Below are 18077 nucleotides of genomic sequence, written 5' to 3' on the forward strand. Positions count from 1 at the left end.
CACACCCCCAAAGCACACGTGGAAGCTTTCCGTCTCTTGCTGCAATGAGAGGACAGTACTCAGCTGGAAACAAGGTACTCTCTCTCCAGAGCTGAGTTCTGAGAGCCCAGCTATGGGCACCGTAAAGCTGACCCACAGGACACGCAAGGGTGGTTTCATCTCAGGGTGACTGTTATGTGTGGTCCCCAACCCCAGAGCCCAACGCCCCCCTGGAAGCAACCCCCAAGCCCCGAAAATAATTGCAAGGGAAGGTGCAGCAATGGAGGGATCCAAGCAGAGACCTTTAGCTTTCTGCCATCGTCACCTGGATCAAGACGGGGACAGCTGGGCTGTGCACACAGCACACCTGACCCTTGTAACAGCCCCTGCCTCGCCCACCCAGGACGATGGCCCCAGCTGGGCTGCGACTTCCTCCTTCAGGTGAAGCTGCAGCCGGAAACCTGGGTGTTTTCCCCTGTATTTGACAAGCTCAAGGTTACCATGACCTCGAAGTACTGCTTCTTGAAACGGACAGAAAAGGGCTCTAGTGCTGGCGCGGGGAGGTAAGTTCTCGGGTTGAGCTGTAGGACGGCAAGGTGGGGTAGGTGTCCCTGCTGTTCCTGGGTCCACCTCCCAGGCTCAACCATGGAGCATGCCCCCCCCCATTGGTGCCACAACACTCCCACCAGCTTTTGTCCCAGGGCCCCTCCTGTTGCTGCTGTCCCCCAGCCTGTGGGCGGGGCCAGTTGTGGCCAACTCTCCCCCCCACCCCCAGCCAACCCCTTCCACCACCTGGACATGGGTTCCAACCCCAGCCTACCTTTAACAGATGATCAGAGGATGGCGGAGGGTGTGCTGGGGGGCCTCCCCCTGAGTCTTCTGCCCTTGAACAGGGCACCTGCCTGAGGCCCCGGTGGCTTGAAGCAAGGCCCCCACCCCCAAACACGACCCACCACATGCTTCCTGCCCTGAGCTGACAGGTTATGTGACCCTCGAGGTTTGGCAGCTGCTGACCTGTCCACCACCCTGATGAGGCCCTCCCTGTGTGGGATCTGGAACATTCTCCAACATCACTTTCAGTAACTTCAAGAAACTTGTTCCCCCAACATTTGCAAATCCCCTTTCTAGTCTCTATTTGTACAGAACCTTGCCCTGGATGAGGCTGTTCGAAGCCACAAAGGTCGGGGTACTCTGAGCAAGGGCAGCAGCTAAGGGTGGGGAAGGAAGGGGCCATGTCTGGTGGGTATTGTGTGTACATGATCCCTCCCAGAATAACCCTCAGGGGAGGTGCTGCCAGGTTTCCTGCCCCCCTCCAGGACCGAGTCACCGTAGATTCTGAGGAGTGGGACATCGGGTGACCGTTGCTCTTGTCGACCCTTGCTCTGCACAGGACCCCAGGGCAGCCCTCCTACCCTGATCTCACATACCCTGTCATGAGGAACAACCAAACAGATTCCGGGATCTTCTGAGGCCAGCTCTGGTCTGTGACACGGCCTTCCCCACTCCCACGTCAGCAACAGGGCTCCAGCCGCCAACCTGCTGACCTCCCCCTGCAGTCCACTGGGGAGCCCGAGGCTGAGGGAGCAGACGCTGTTGGGGTCACCACAGACAAGGTTGGTCTGGGGCTGCTCGGACCCGTCAGGGGAGTTCTTTCTCTCCACCTTTGCTCCCCAGAAAGTGTCTCAAATGCCCCAATTCTCTGAGACCTTCCTTCCTCGACCCCGGGCCCCCTAGGATGTCTCAGGGCCCTCTGCCTCCCTGCCTTCCCTGTGGGAAGTGTTTGGGGCAAGAGTTCCCCAAAGAGAACCCTAGTCCCCAAAGGGCACCACAGATAGAGGTCGTCCTGGCTGGTGGTCTCCTGCCCGGGGAGCTCCACTGGGGACCCCCAGGCCTTGCTGTGGCATGAGCAGATCTTCTATTCCCACCAGATCAGAGACACGATGGTCTCCTTCCCTGAAGACCCCCATTGCGGGGGAAGCGAGAGGGGGTGTGGACTTGAGCAGAGACTCGGGGTGAGATGAGGAGAGCAAGCCCTTCTCTCCACCAGGAGATGGGGGCACTGTGTCACCCACCCTCGTGCGTGTGTGTGCGTGTGCATGCATGTGCATGTGGCCCTCTGCACTGCAGAGTTCCCCCGACCCAGGATGCTCGTGGCTGCCAGTTGCAGGTGTCCTCCTGGGCAGCAGGGCAGCACCCCTCCTTCTGTCCTTTGCCAGCTCCCCTCTCTGCTACCTTGGGCCCCGCCCACCTCCTTCAGCTTCCAGCCAGACCAGCTTCCAGGCTCAGCTCTGCACTGAGCCAGGCCCCACACCTACCCTCAGCCTCCAGGAGCTCCCGAACCAGAGGAGAAGACTACCCAGAGTCAGACAATGGCCATGCGGTGATGCTGGCCCAGGAACACGAGAGGGGCCCCACCCAGCCAGGGAGACCAGGGCAGACTTCCTAGAGGAAGTGACCCCCTGAGAAGGCCCGTGGGAGGACTGTGAGGTCCCAACAGAGTCCCACCTCAGCTCCCCAACTCCCCACACTGTGTCCAAGGGATTTGCAACCGCACAAAGTAGACAGACCCTGCCTCCCACCTGCCTACAGCCTTCAGCGGTCACCCGCAGCCATCTCTAGACAGCACCACCCACCTCGGTCTGCACCCGCCCCAACCAGAGCCCTCCACAGAGGGCTCAGCCAGCCAACCTGGGGTCTGTCGCTGCCCCTGCCTCGGAGCACCCAGCACCGCACCTCCTGCTCCGCCTCCCTCGGTGGCCACACAGACAGGCAGGGGGCTGCACCTTAGGGTACCACCTGTCGGGCTTACCCACCTGGTCAGTGTCTCCTGCCCCTCTCTGTCTTGTCACCTGCCCAACTGCCTGCTGCACCCCCCTACCCCAGGGCAGGCAGGGGATAGAGAGGGGACATGGGCTGGCCACAGGGGTCCTGGCAAAGCCCTCTTCACACAGTATGGGAGAGCACAAGGTTGCGCTGTTTTAAGCTGCTGAGTTTGTGTTAATTGTGTCAGTAACAGTTGGCAACTAATGGAAGACTCCAGGAAAGACAGTCGGGGAGGAGGAGGGAGGAAAGGGAGGGGGAAGGAGGAGAGGGAGGGGAATAGAAGTGGGAGAGGGAGAGAGAGAAGGGGGGAGGGGAGTAGAGGAGGAAAGGGGAGGAGGAGGAAGGGGGGAAACGGGGACTGCAGGGACGGGTGAGCTCATGCCCGTGGCCCCTGTAGTGAGCAGTTTGTTCCAAGACTCTGGGAGTGGGGTTGGGGGTGGAGGGTCCTGCCCCTCTCTCAGGCCTGGATTCCGGATCGCAGGGCAGAGTCCTGCAGGACTGCAGCCAGTCCTCTGTCCCAGGGACTGAACTCACATTCCAGCGCTAGTAACAGAGCCGGGCCAGAGGGGACCACGGCCCAGTGAGTACCCACAGGAGCCTGGCTGGCCACACCAGGACTGTGGGCCTGTGTTGGGCTGGGGCCTGGGAGGGTGGGGTTCTCCAGGGACCCGTCCCTGTGTTGTAAACCCCAGGAACAGGGAGGCTTGGACATAGGCCTGGGGCTGAGCAGGGAGCTAGGACCTGGGGGGCAGGGAGCAAGGCTGCCCTTCTACCCCGGGAGAGAAAGGGGGCCAGGAGGCTCTCTATAGGGACCCCTGCACTGGACCCCCAAAGTCTCCCGCAGCACAGGGTAAACCTAGGTCCCAGCTCCCTGGTCCCAGGGAGCCTTTCCAAAGCTTAAAAGGAATGAAATGAGGCCCGAATGAGAAGATGGATGGGTTTGACCACATAAAATTAAACCTTTTGTATGCCAAGAAATAACTGAATTTATGAGGCGGGGTGGGGGTGGGGGCGGGGGATGGGGAAAGTTGGAATTCTTTCCAGCCATGGGGCCAGGCCAGGGAAGCGCTATCCCAGGAGGGCTGAGCCATGGCCTGCTGAGCCCCCCACCTGCTCCTTTGCTCAGACACAGATCACCATGAAGCCCAGAGAGGACACCAGCATGCCTGAGACCCAAGAAGATGGGCCTCACCTTCACCCGCTGAGTGGAACCAAGCTGGCAAGGACGAGGTGCGGAGGGTATCCCCTGGCCGGACCCCTGTGTCCTATTACAACAGGACCCGGAAAATTGTGCGTGACTTTGACCCCTCTCTATGCCTTCAGGCATCCAGGCCAAAGGAAATAATTCCAAATAGGGAGGAAGTTGTGCTGTGGCCCGTGATGCCCAACAGCCCCTCCTGAGCCCTCCGCACTCCTGCCCCCCCACCCTGCTCCTGCCTTTAGTCTCCCCTCCCCCGTTTCCAATCTGCAGGTGCTTGCTAATGCTGCGGGGCTGTGGGGGCCTCCGGGCACGGTGCTCCCATGTTCCACTTATTGAACAAGAAGGAAGGGCACTCACCAAATAGCAGCCACGGTTCTCAACACTTTGCACATACTAACTCATGTGATCCTGGAATGAGCCCCCCCTCCCCGGGCAGGGGCTGGGAGCACCCCAGTCCGTTCCAGACAAGAAGGAGGAGGTCCACGCCCTGCCCCGTGTCCTGTGGCTAGTGTTGGCTGGGAGCTCACACTGCCTGAGCATGCCAGCCCCCTGGGGCGGAGTCTCCGTCTGCTGGGGCTGTGGCATACAGAAGCCACCGACCTGGGGCTTAGGACATGGGGACGGACTCTCTCACAGTTCCCGAGGCCAGAAGGCCAAGCTCAAGGCGGGACAGGGCCGTGCCCCCTCCCGAGGCTGCAGCAGAGGGGCCTTACGTCGGCTCTGTGGCCCTCTTCTTGGTCTGTGTGACCGACGAAGAAAGACTATCTGTCTGATGACCTCCACACTTTTTATGACCTCATCTTAGCTTAATGACGTCTGCAGACACCCCCTGTACAACTAAGATCACATCCAAACATTCTGGGGCTTAGGCCTTGGACGTATCTTTCTGGGAGCCCCAGTTCAACCCGTTACACTTAGGAATGCACAAAACAGCAAATGAGCTCATTTCCAACCAGAGTATTTTAAAACTCTCCTTCTGGCAGAGGCAGACATGCACAGAGATGCTGGGGCGCAGTGCCCCAGGTGCAGGTGTGGCCGCCTGCCCCCTGGCCAGAGCCCACACCTCACCCCACCCTTGGCCCCTGCGCACAGGTCACCCGATCAGCAGACGGCTTTGTACGGGCTCGTCTAGTTCTGCTGGATGGCCGAGAACTGCCTCAGTTTCCTTCTCGAGAAGACAGAGAGTAAGACCCTCCAGAGGGACGGTGGGGAACAGACTGAAATAACATGGGGAAGAGGCTATCAGCACCCCAGGACACTGTGGACAGCCCCTGTCCACAGGGTTGTGAACTTGGACCCCATCTGACCCCTCAGTACAGGCAGGTTCCACTCAGCACTCCCTCCGAGACTCCAGCCCTGGCTGGCCGGAAGTAAGGGGGACCCTGGGCTGTGCCACAGCCCTGCTCCTATGGCCCCTCTGCCCAGCTCGAGCCTGCTGCTCATTCACATGCACATGGCGAAATCCCAACCGTGGAGAGATCTGAGTTGGAACAGGGGCAGCAAATGAAAGAGAAACATTCAGGATAAAAAGGCCAAATATGGGGAAAAGGCTAGTGAAGCACCCAAAATATCCAAAACGTGAAATGCCCACACTAGCAAACACGTGCTTTCCTCGCATTGTCAACAGAGGCCCTGGCTGGGCTCGTGGGAAAAACAGCATGGACTGGCCTCTCTGGAGAAGCCCCCGGAGCCTCAGCCGACCAACTGGGCAGGAGCTCTGGGGGGTTAGCTCATCTCCAGGCAGGTCTGAGCTGCCGCTGGACAAGCGACTCTGGAGGGAGTCCTCAGGAAGGAGGGGTGCCCAGGAGTTGGTGTAGCCTCCCGGTGAGTGGCCGGCCTTTTGGGCAGGCGGCACATGTGAGGGGACCTGGGGCAGGACAAGCAGAGGTGGGCAGCTGGGAAGGGGAGCAGAATGAGCCATCCGACCAGACCTAAGCACCCCCAGAGCAGGAACCTGAAGTGGGGGGGGGTTGCTGAGAAGGGGCTGGCCGAGGTGGAGCACAGCAGGGAGCCCCATGGTCAGCACACCCATCACAAGAGAGGGCAGGAGCCACTGGGCTGGGGCAGGGGGAGACACCGGCCTACCCCCAGGCCAGAGAGGGCTCCAGGATTGGCAAACAGCCCAGGGTTCCTGGAGCTGAGGAAGAGACTGGGTGGCTTGGCCAGGTTTTCCTGTGGCCTCAGTGAGCCCCCTGGTCTGGAAAGGATGCTCAGTCTTGTGAAGGCGCAAGGCACTGCTCACAACCTGCCCAGGGAACCGGGAGGTGGGGAAGGAATGGTGGCTGAGATCAATTCCCCAAAATATGCAGTCTGAACACACAGGCACGTGTGCACAGCCTGGCCTGGGCACACCTGCAGCTGTCTACGTGTGCATGTCTGTGTGGAGACAGACACGGGCTGTGTGACCCTCTAATCCGCTGACTTCAGAGCACGGATGATGCAGAAAGGGAAGCTCGAGGGTTATGGGTTATGCGGCTCCCCAGGCTCCAGGTCCAGGCTGGGATGGAGCAGCCGAGGGGAAGGACAGGAGGGCGTTCCCATAGAGAGATGGGAACCAGAATGTGAGCTCTGGAGGGGCTCCCGGTGCCACGGTGGGCATGATAGCTGGGGAGCAGGAGGGTCACAGATCAGCCAGGCTGGGACCCCTGGTGATGTGAGGCTCAGGGTGTCACAGTGACGGCAGGTCCTGGGGGACGGAGGCGGGCACCCTGACCCTTGGCTTGGGCTGGGCAGTGCCCACTTCACTGGGGTCCTGGGACAGACATGAGGGGGCTATAGGACAGTCAGGGGGAAGAGCTGCTCTGGGGGGTGGGGACCAAGACACACGGGCCCTCCACATGGGCCAGGCCCCGCTGTGGGGGGTGGGGAAGCCAAACCATCTCTGCTGGGGGCCATCTCCTTGCTAGACAAGGAGCTCAGAGGGAAGACAGAGGTAGATGGGGCCCAAGAGCATGTGCATGTGTGTGCACATGTGTGCACCTGCCCGTGTGTGTGTGTGTGTGTGTGTGTGTGTGTGTATGCATGGGTGCACATGTGTGCCTGTACCTGTGGGCAGGGTTGGATGGGCTGCACTCTCCAGGGACCCAGGGTGGGGCTGGCAGCCCTCGGGGCAGGGCCTAACTCGGGCCTATTCTGAGCCACGGCTCTCTGTCACCACTTGGGAGTTGATGACGCATGGCCCCTCTCTGGGTGCCAAGGCACGCATACTTGGTGCTGACATGGAATTAAGAGTATGTTGTTTTTAACAATTTTGACAAACACTTGCAGAAAGCCAGGAGGCATTGGCAGGCTGGCATCAGAGATCTCTTCTCTCAGGGCATGCCCTCCCGTCTCAGGGCCTCAGGATCCCCACCGTCAAGCCAGAGGCTGAGGGGCTCAGACCCCAGCATTTCATTCTGGATCTCTGCTCTCAGGAAAAAAAGTGAACTTATTCTCACTAGAGTGTTGAGGGCTTCTGTCACCAGCCTAGGAGGACTGTGTTTCAGACCCTGGGGGAGGTGCATCAGGGAATTAGCCACAAAGGGGAGCCTGACATGAAGCTTTGGGCAGAAGCGGAGATACCCCGACCCACTCCAGCCACCCCTGGGACGGGGCAGTGAGGCCCTTTCCTGCTTGGATCCCACTCCTCCCTTCGCAGCTTGTCTTCCTGCCTCCAGGCACGGGCGCTGCCCTTGGGGCCTCGCTTTGCTCATCTGACAAATGGGGCCATGGTAGTGCCATCCTCAAGGGCTTGTCGAAGCATCAGCTGAGATGCTGTGGGGGGGGTGGCACCAGGCCTCAGCATGGCCTGAGCCCAGGCACTGACAAACACCAGGGGCTCCCAGTACGCAATGCAGAGAGCATGGACAAGCATGCCCCAGCATACCAGACCTGGCCCCCCGCTGCCTGAGAGGACAGTGCACCCACGGTCCCTGGAGAGGACTCGGGAACCCCCTAGGGCACAAGCCCCATGGGCTTCTCAGGGGTCCCGCCAAGAATGCTAATCCGTGGGGGCTGGGACGTTGCCCAGTATAGTCATGACCCAGGCCCGCACCGCCAGACGCGAGACATCATTATCGATATCTATTTGGGCAGAAATCTCATGAGAATTGGCTAGTTTTGGGCTGTGATTTGGGCTGCGCTGTCGCCCGTGGTCTAGAGTGCTTTCTCATTAGGTGCGTGTTGCGGCCATCGGGACACGGGCCGGGCCCACGCCACTCCCTTAAGGGCCCACGCACAGGAGAGCTTTTTGGGGGCAGAGTTGAGGGAGGGGTTCTGGCTGGGCCTCAGCCTCCATTTTGGCGGCCCAGTGGGGCGCTGAAGGTGGGGGGTGGTCTCAGGGCGGTCATGCAGGTTTCTCCCACTCTGAGGGTTTTGCACAGCTCTGAACAGCAAGCACAGTTTCCTCCTGCGTGGAAGGCAGAGTCCTGGGGTGTGGCTCAGGCATCCCCAGTCTGGAGGGCTTCGGGGCCAAGCCTCTGATGACAGAAGCCTGAAAACCCAACCTGGGCTTAGAGTTAGGGCCTAGAGGCATGGCAGGCCCGATCTGCCAGCACTGAGGCGGGATCCCTGGGGGGCTGAGTCGAGGACAGGGGTCAGGAAGCGCTCTGAGTTTGTGGCCAGGGGTGGCCACCAAAGGTGGGGGATGGCCTCAGGGAGGCAAGTGGGTTTCTCCCATTCTGAGGGTTCTGCACAGCTCCGAATGGCGCTGTTTCCTCCTGGGTGGCAGGCAGACTCCTGGGGTGTGGCTCCTCCCTAGTTTGGAGGGCTCAGGGGATAGATCTAGGAAGTCCCCCTCCTACCAGGGAACTAACCCTAGTAGGAGTCCTGAGTCACGTCCACTGAGCCCCAGGCTGAGCTCTGCACGCACAGAGGCTCCCAGGGAGCCCAGTGTGACCCCAGCCATAGCAGGGGACCCTTCTGGCTCGGTGAATCTCCCTGCAGCCTTGGAGGGACCAGGCTCCTACAGGAGGTCCTGAGCAACCTAGAGCATCAGGAGGCTAAGGTCCTGCTATACCGGGGGTCCCATGAAGACCCCGGTGGAACCTGGGTTCTGCCCATGTTGGCCCACGGTGCCACGTGCTGCACTTTAGGACACTTGGAATAGGCCACTGTCTGCCATTTGCTCCGGTCTGAATGTCTGTCCTCCCTCAAAATGCAAGCATTAAACCTTAACCCCCAAAGATTAGGAAACAACTCTGGGAGGTGCTTATGTCATGCGGGGGGACCCCCCTGAATGGAATCAGTGCCCTTAGAAAACAGGCCTCAGAGAACCTCACCCTCCCACCCTCAGAAGATGCCCCAGCTAGAAACCTGGAGGGGGGCCTTGGTCTTGGACCCCCTAGCATGGTGAGTGATCGCTTCCTGCTGTTTAGAAGGTGCCCCGTGGGTGGGGTTTTGTTACAGCAGCCCACATAGACTCAGACATCCTTCTTACTGATAGGGCTGTGTGGTGCCCTGTGTCCGGCCCTCACCTCTGCTGGTAAATAAAGTTTTATTGAAACACGGCCCTACCCATCCATTTATGTATTGTCCACGGCTGCATGCGCACTACAGAGACAGAGCCGGGCAGAGATAGACCGGACCTCTAGCCCTAAAATATTTATTATCCCACCCTTTACAAATAAGGTCTTTAGACACCTAGTGTGGAGACATCGATGCCGTCCATACTGGCAACAGGACTTAGGTGGTGTGAATGAGGCCCCACGCACAGTGCCTGCAACACAGTGTCTGAAATTCCCGCTTAGAGACCCTCCTCCAGGGGTGAGCATCAGTGCCCTGGGCACCTCTCTCGCAGGACCACAGTCCCAGCCATACTTGGCCCCCCTGTGCAAGCTCCAGAGGGGCTTATTAGTAAGTGAGGTGAAGTATTTACTGATTGCGTGGACAGATGGGTGGATGCACAGATGGCAGATGGAGGGAGGGATGGAGGGATGGGGGATGGAGAGAGATGGAGGGAGGGAGGAAGGAAGGAAGGGAAGGAGGGAGGAGGGAGGGAGGGAGGGATGGGGGAAAGAAGATGGGAGAGATGGAGGGAGGGAGGGAGGGAGGGAAGGGGGACAAAGAAAGCAGGTCTAGGAAAAGGTGTGGCAGGAGATGGACCCAGGGCACAAAATCTAGGGAGGGACCCACTTCCAAGGTCATGCAAGCACAGGACCAGCCTGGATGCCTGTCCTGCCTCACCCAAGCCCAGTCCTGGCAGGAAAGGAGGCCTGACCCACAGAGACAAGCTTTGCCAGCCACGGAGCTCCCTGTGGGGGCTGAGGCCAGGTTCTGGGAGTGAGACCTGGGACCGGCAGCCCTGGGACCGGCGTCCCCAGGTCATGGGCCACAGGGGCTAAGGGGGCTTTCCCAGAAACATGCCTTTGCTCCCCTCACTGCACACATGGCGCACAGCCCCGAGAAGCACATTTAAGGGGAGCAACAGAACAAGACCACGTCTGCGAGACCACAAGGTGGAGGCAGGGCCGCCCAAAGGGGGGCTTCCGAGTGGCCCTTGGGGCAGGCATGAGTCGCCCTTTGCTCTGCTCTCTCCTCCTTCAGTGGGTCTGCCAGGGCATGGCATGGAACTGGGGCTCCCTGAGAAGACCATGACGAAAGCTCTGGAGGGGCTCCAAGTGTGGGGAGAAAGTGGCTCTATGGCTCCGTTAGTTTGGAGCTGGGAGTTTAGCCGCAGGGAGCTAAGCCGTCCCCCAAGGACCCCTGCTCTGCTTCTGCCTTTGTCCCCGTGCACACATTTGCCAGGAGACCCCGTTCCCCAACTAAGGCTTGCAGCTTCCAGCCTCCCATTCAGAACAGGAACCCCTACAGGTGACCTGCAGCTCCTGCCCAGACAGCTGTCTCCACATCAGTGGGATCTGTCCCGAGTTCACAGGAGGGTCCTTCCTCTATCGGGGCAGAGTCCCGGCACTCAAGGACAGCTGCTGCCCAGAGCAGCAACGTGACTGGTGGGAGGAACATTCCAGAGCCACAGGCGACACGGATCAAGGCCACACCGGTATCTGATGGTGGGCAGCCTCGGTGGGGGACTTCGGCCAAGGAAAACCCTCAGAATCTGCCCTCCATTCTCCTGGAAGCAGGGTCTGGCTGTGTTGGCTCCTCCCTGGCAGCTCAGATCATCCCCTGCTGACCTGCTGGGCCTTAGGGGGAAGACCTGGGCCTCCAGAGCTGCTGGAGGCCTGGGCTAGGAGTCGGCTACACACGGGGATGTGTTTCTCTCCTGGGAAGGGGGAGCAGTAAGCCCTGTCCCTAAGTGGTGGGAGCCCCACACAAGGTCGTTCCCATTTGCCTCCTCCTCCTCCCACTCTGGGTCTCAGTTTCCCCAATGGTCAACTGCAGGGTCTGGGCTAGACCTCCTCCAGACCTCCTCCAGCCCGGGGCTCCTTCGTTCATTCACCCACACATTCCACTTCCCCAGCAAGGGCTTGTAAAGACCATCTTGGTCTGCAGACATCCTGCTGGTTGTCAGAAACCCAGCAACAAGCAGGAGGCAGGCTCCCCAGTCTCCAAAACAGAAAGCCTTACATACAAGCAGTCAGCACTGTCAACAGCTTACCCGGAGGCAATGGCAGGTGCAGGGTGGGGGGGGCGGAGCTCACCTGCAGGGGCATTCCGTTTAGGGGTCACAGGAAAGACATCACACAGCTTCAGTGAGATGGGGAAGGACTTGCACATGCAAAGGCCCTGTGGCAGGTGAGCTCAACCATGAGCTGTCCATGGAATCACGGATGCTCCTTCCTCAAAAGGAGATTTGGGAGCCCCTGCCAGGTGGCAAGGGTGAGACCTAAGAGGTCATAGCACTTACTCAGGGTTTGATCCCCTATCAGGGGTCAATACGGGTGTGCTCCCACTGGCAGAGTCAGAGCCAGAGGACCATGTGCAGACCACAGGAAAAGTCTGGGAAGTAGTGAAGGTGGCTGGGGCCAAGCTGATGGCTGAGGAGGTATGAAACAGATGTGTCTGCAGGTGAAGTCCAGCTAGAGATGGGCTGATGGTCAGGGGTGGAGCTAGGGGCAGGGAGGGATCGCAGTAGACTCCAGGGTCCTGGGCTGAGCTCCTGGGCAGAGCACAGAAGAAACTAGCTTCCTTGTGGATGTGTGAGGCTGGGGGTGCAGGAAGGGAGCCTGTTGGAGAAGCGAGGGACCCTAAGGGCAATGGCAATTCAGCAGAGCTTCCCACCAGGTAGCAAGACACGAAGGACCCCAGCCCCAGGCTGGCTCTCTGTCACTTGCTTCTTAGACCGCAGGAACCCCAAAATGGGTGGGGGGCAGCCAGGCAGAGCTCAGGGATGGAGCCCAAGCCCTCTGTGCACTGAGGGGAGACTGAGGCTCAGAGAGGGCCTCAGACTCCCTTCCACCCCTCTGTGTCCCCACAGCCAGGCATCCAGCGTCTGGTCCCTCTTAGATGTCCCCCTTAGCAGCATGACAGAAACATCAGGAGACGCCAGACTGGAGGCCCGGAAAAAGCCCTGGGGCATTTCATCTCCCGTTTCTTGTCTTTGGACAGCTGGCTTCATTCATGGGGTTGGGGGGGGACTGGCCCTCCGTAGCCTGCTCCAGCTGCCCGGGGCATAGGCAGGCCTGGAGAGATTGTGCAGGTGGTCGATCCCAAGACTGGCCCCCTGGGCTGCCCGGACCATCCAGGGAGGAGAGGCCCCTGCCTGAGGTCCCCAAGTGGGGACAGCACAGGGGACGGAGCCCAGGCCCACTCTAACCCGGCTTGGCCCTCGAGGCAAGCAGCGTCTCCTGGTACTTATAATGAATTTTCCACATCATTTGATGTCTTGCGAAACATAATACCACGCAGAGTCATTTTTCAAAAGCAATTAGGCTGAAGTTTCCTGCAAAGGACCTGCCACCCATTTACCCGCAAGCAATCCTCTCTCCTCCCCTAGTAGCACAGGGAGGGGTTTGTGCAGACACGGCAGAGGGCGAGCTGGGCAGTGTCCTCTGACTGACCGATAGCGCCCAGATCCAGGAGCCTGGCTCTGATCGATGAACTATATTTAACCAGGGATAACAAATTGCCACCCTCAGGAATGTTCTAGAATCGTTCTGCCCCTCCCATAGAGCTCCCTACCCAAGAGGAGGACTCCTCCCCACTCTCAGCCACAGGACAATGAGGGTCCAGGGTCCCCTGGCCCAGGGAGGCTCCCCAAGGCCACTGGGTGAGTGTCCTAGGGCCAGGGGCTGATGTCAGGAGGGCTGGGCCGCCTCCCGAGGTTCCTTCCCACCTCTTTCAGCTCCTGGAGCTCTGGCCGCTCCTGGGACTGGGGCCTCCTCCTGGCTCTGTGTTCTCCTCTCCTTTCTCACAGGGACACAGTCCTTGCATCTAGGGACACACACCCCACCCCTCCCTCTGGGCACCCCAGACCAATCTCACCTCAAGACCCTTAGCCTGATCACATTGGCAGACTTCTGTTCTAAGTAAGGCTCCGTTCACAGGTTCTGGGCCTGGAACACGAATGTGCTCTAGGGGAGGCCGCCATGCAACCCATGGCACTACCTGCAGCATGCCTACCACACAAAGGCAGGAAGTGTCCCAGCACCAGAGGACAGCTAGACTCTTCTTGAATACTCCTGGAGATGGGAGTCTCACTATCTCACTTTCGAGGAGCTGTGCCCCCTCCCTCTCAATTGCCCTGTGTTCTGTGGGCTCCACAACACCTCAATGGTCCCCCCCCCGTGGCCTGCCTGCCTCCCCCAGCATGTGGGCCCTTCTCGGGGTTCGCCCCCAGCTCCCAGTGCCCAGCTGACCCCCTTCATTGCAAGTGGAGTTGGAGGCATTCTCCTGTGGTCTGAGAGTGCCCTCAGCCCTGACGTTTCCCCATAGTATGCACCGGCCTGGGTGGGGGGAGAGCCCGTGGTGTTTTATTCACTGCAAGCGAGGGTCTCCATGCTCAGGGGCCATCAGCGGCTTCGTCTGGCAGAGGGCCCAGCTGAGGCAGGCTAAGAGGCCTTGAGTGTCAGCCCTGTGAAGGGCCTCTCCACACATGTCAGCAAGCAATGACAATGGGTCCCATTCTACAGGCAGGGAAGCCAAGGCCTGAAGCCACGGTTACACAGCGCCCCCTGCTGGGAATGGGACTCAGACCCCAGCCTGTGTCCACGCCTCTGCGGTCAGCAGCTGGACAGACTTGACCTCTATTTAACTCGTAGCTAGAGTAGCCTGGTTTCCCAATGGCCAGAGCGCCATCCCCATGGGGCCCCAAGCCAAGCACCCACAGGCTGCCCACTCTCCACTGAGATGGACTGTCACAGACGCCCTGGCCCCTGGCTCCCAGGGGACCACGCCACCGCCAAAGCTCCAGGCCTCCACAGGGCAGGACAGGAAAGCCCAGGATCCGCTTGCCCTTCTGAGCCTCTGTCATCACCTGGAATGGGGACCACCTCACAGGCTAGGGGTCTCAGAGGAGTCAGGGCCCCAGCCTGGTGCCAAAGCGTCCTAACAGTGTGGCTTCCTGTGGGATGGGACCAGAGCCCCCCACACTGGGCCAGAGGCTCAGCCCCCACGTTCATTGTGGCTGGACAGCCAGCGGGACCACATGGCCAGAGCTCAGATCTGAGCCAAGTGGTCAGTCCAGGGGCGGGGTCCTTGCCAGCTGACAGCTCAGCCTGGGATGTGGTGCTCTGAGAGGGCTGGCGGTTGAGATGCCCCGGGACCCTGGACCCCTGTGCCTTCCCCTCTGCGGAAGGCCCTCTGCAGTGGCCCTGGCTGGCCGGCGGTGATCTGCGCAACTCTATCCCCGTCATGGCCTAGGGGAGACAGTGAAAGAGATGGAAGAGGAGCCCCATGGTCCCATCTTGGCCACAGCCGTGTCCAGCGTGGTCAGCAGAGGGCCCGGCCAGGAGGCCAGCCTTGTGCCTCTGCATCCCTTGGCAGATGGTGGGATCCGAGCACACCACCCAGAGTGCCCTGGGCTGATCGTGACCGACCCAGGCCACAGTGACTCACGGGTCTCCAGTCTCTAAAGGACAGTAACGGGGCAGGAGGAGCAGTCGTCTCCTGAGTGTGGCACCTGGACCTGCTCAGCACAGAGACCAGCCGAAGTATTAGAGCTGCCCGGCAGTGAGTTAGCTCCCCATACCTGGACGGCTCCAAGCAGCGGTGAAGCCAAATCTTGGACAGGCCATAGGTAAACCTTCACGCGAAAGGCATTCAAAAGGCCTTCACTCAAAAGGCCTTAACACCCGAAAGGCCTTTCTAGAAAGATCCTTCCTCGTGCTCATAGACAAGGAGTTCAGGGCATGCTGTGTTCATCAGAATTGCATCTGTTTGGGGAAATAAAGCCCCTCTGGTCAGGGCCCAAGTCAGCTTCCTGCTTCTGGGGATGACCCTGTCCCCACCCAGGTGTGGCCCAGCAGGTGGGGGACAGGCGGCATGGGGGTCATGGCCTGTCCCCCCAAATTTTGCTCCGCACACTTTGAATTCAGCCTTGTGCCTTACACACACGTTCAAGCCCCTAAGTTCCAACAAGTGTAAAATTCACAAGCGAGATGAAAGTCCTAGTAAAAAGAGGCCCCAAATTACTACAGAAACGAAAGGACACAGTCTCTAAATAGAACGGGTGAGAATGACAGCAGCTGTGCGCTCGGTGGGCTGAGTCATTCGCTGGCATCGGTCCCCAGGCCAGCCTGAGTCACGCCTTTCGGAGGGGCCACGCCACCGCCAGAGCCCCGACACCGGGCACCTCGGCTGCAGGCCGCGGGGCCAGGGCTGGGAGGGAACAAGAGGCGGTGTTTGCCCCAAGCTGTCTGGGACCAGCCGCACACACTCGGGGCGAGAGGCCAGGTGTAGGGGGTGGGGCTTTAGGAGAGCAGGTGCAGGGGGCGGGGCTTCGGGGTTAATGCAAGGGCGGGGCTTTCCAGGGGCGGGTGCAGGGGGCGGGGCTGCGGGAACCTGCCATGTACATCACCTTTCCGGCCCTCTGCTCCTCTATCAGTTCATTCACGTATCCGCTCATTCACCAATTGCCTTAGGCGCTGCTCTGGCTCTGGGACACCACAGGCGTGGCATCATCAGAGAAGGGGAATCTTGAGTTCTGGGAGTGCGCTCTCGCTCCTTCTGGGGAGAAAGGCCCTGGTTCCCAAGGACCTAACTAACCTCCTGGTCTGTGGAGGCCCCTCACAAGCGTCTGGATGAGTCCGGCCCCGATGAACCACAGTTTCCCCTCTCTGAGGGCTTCAGGAAATGCTGCTGTCCAGGACCTCATCACCACCGAGGGGAAGGCTCCCACATGGGGGACCCCAAGCCCCCCACGCCTCAGGGGCCCCAGAAAACCACCTGCTCCCCTGAAGGTGAGAGAGGGCAATGGGGGACAAATTCTGCAGGAGGACACGAGGACCCACCCAGGACCCACCCCCACGCCCATCCTGCACACCCCTGGATACATCCAACTCCTAGAGGGGCCGACACTGGACAAGGGTCCAGGGGCCACCTTAACCAAGTCCCACACACGGGGGGGGACTTCAAACACTGACTCTTTCACAGTCCAGAGTCGGAAAGTGGGAAATCAGAGTGTGGCAGGGCTGTGCACCCCCACGGGCCCCAGGGGAGGGTTCCTGCTACCTCCCCCAGCTCCTGGGCCCTGGCCACACCATTCCATCTCTGCCCCTGAGGTCAAGTGGCCTCTTCTGTGAGCCTTCTCCTCTGAGTGTGTGTGCTTCCTGTTCTTTCCTGTGAGGACGCTTGTCACGGGATTTAAGGTGCACCTGGATAACCCAGCGTTTCTGTCCCCCATGCCTCAGTTAATTGATTACATCTGCAAAGACTCTGCCAAATAAGGCCACATTCCCAGCTCGCGGGGGTTAGGTCTTTGGGGTCCCCCTAGGCCTTCTCAGGCAGCCCAACTTCCCCTCACACCAGCCTCCTAGATGTCCTCCCAGGGACACCATCAGTGTCTCTCCCAAAGCACATTCCCAGTCCCACCTGCCCGAGGTCCACCCACTCCCACCGGGCTCAGGGACTGGATTTGTCCGCCAGTGGCCTCCCATTCAGGTGAGGCCCTGACTCCTCCTGCAGGATGTGACCTCGCCCTCCTTTCTGGGCCCACACTTGCCATAGCACTCGTCCCACAAGCAGGTGTTGAACGCCGTATGGGGTGGGGACCCTGGGTCTGACCCAAGGCGGGCCAGGAGTTAACCAGCTCTGAGCCCTCAGTCAGCATCGCTGTGAGGACTGACCTGTTGCTGGCCCTAGGGCATGAGAAGCTGAAGGAGGTCCCAAAATTGTCCAGGAGGTCCCCGCCACACCAGCCACACCTGCTGGGAAGAGATGCGTCACAGGAGAGCAGGGCTGACGTCGCCTAGGACACCAGCCCTAAGCCGAGTCTCCAGGACCAGGAGCTTCAGGGTGAGGAGACGTGTGTGCCTTAGCTAGGAGCCCCGCATTCCTGGGAAGGGGGCCCAGAGAAGCCCCAAGGCGGAGAGGACCCTGCAGCTCGACGGCTGGATGCCACCTGCGGGAGGGAAGGCGTCAGGAGCCGTGGGCCCCTGACCTCCTCAGCGCGTAGAGGATTTCACACTTCACCCTAAAGCAGTGGGGAGCAAGGGCTGGCTTAGTTCTAAGTTAATAGGATTAGCTGGAGGGGACATGGGTCCCCCGTCTCCCTGCCCATCCAACAGGGGACCACAGCTTGGACCAGAACAGAGGCAGAGGACACAGAAGGCGAGGATGGAATGTGGTTCCTGTGGGAGAAGAGCTCATAGCCCTGAGGATGGGTGGAATGTGCCTGAGCAGGACTCCGGGGTCATTTTGGGTGTGACGGAGGTCTTAGTCAGGGAACGGACACAAGGGGTGTGGGAGCCGTCTCATCTGGTTCATGTGTAGCTGTGATTCCGGGGAGACCCCTCCAGAAGCTGGCTGTGTGGGTCTGGAGCTCAAGAACAGAACCCGCAGGCTCAGTTGGGAAGCTTCCAGAACACACGCGCTGCTAAAGCCACAGGGAGCGTGCAAAGCAGATGAGGAGAGGACCAGGGCTGAGCGTGAGCGTGGGGAGACATGACTTCCAGATGGGGAGAGGATCCCTCTCAGGGGCCAGTGTGGGGCTAGGGGTGAGGGGCCAGGAGGGCTGGGGGAGCACCGCGGGGAGCCTGGA

This window comes from Neovison vison, chromosome 11 (assembly GCF_020171115.1).
Source record: "Neovison vison isolate M4711 chromosome 11, ASM_NN_V1, whole genome shotgun sequence".
Classification (NCBI taxonomy): domain Eukaryota; kingdom Metazoa; phylum Chordata; class Mammalia; order Carnivora; family Mustelidae; genus Neogale; species Neogale vison.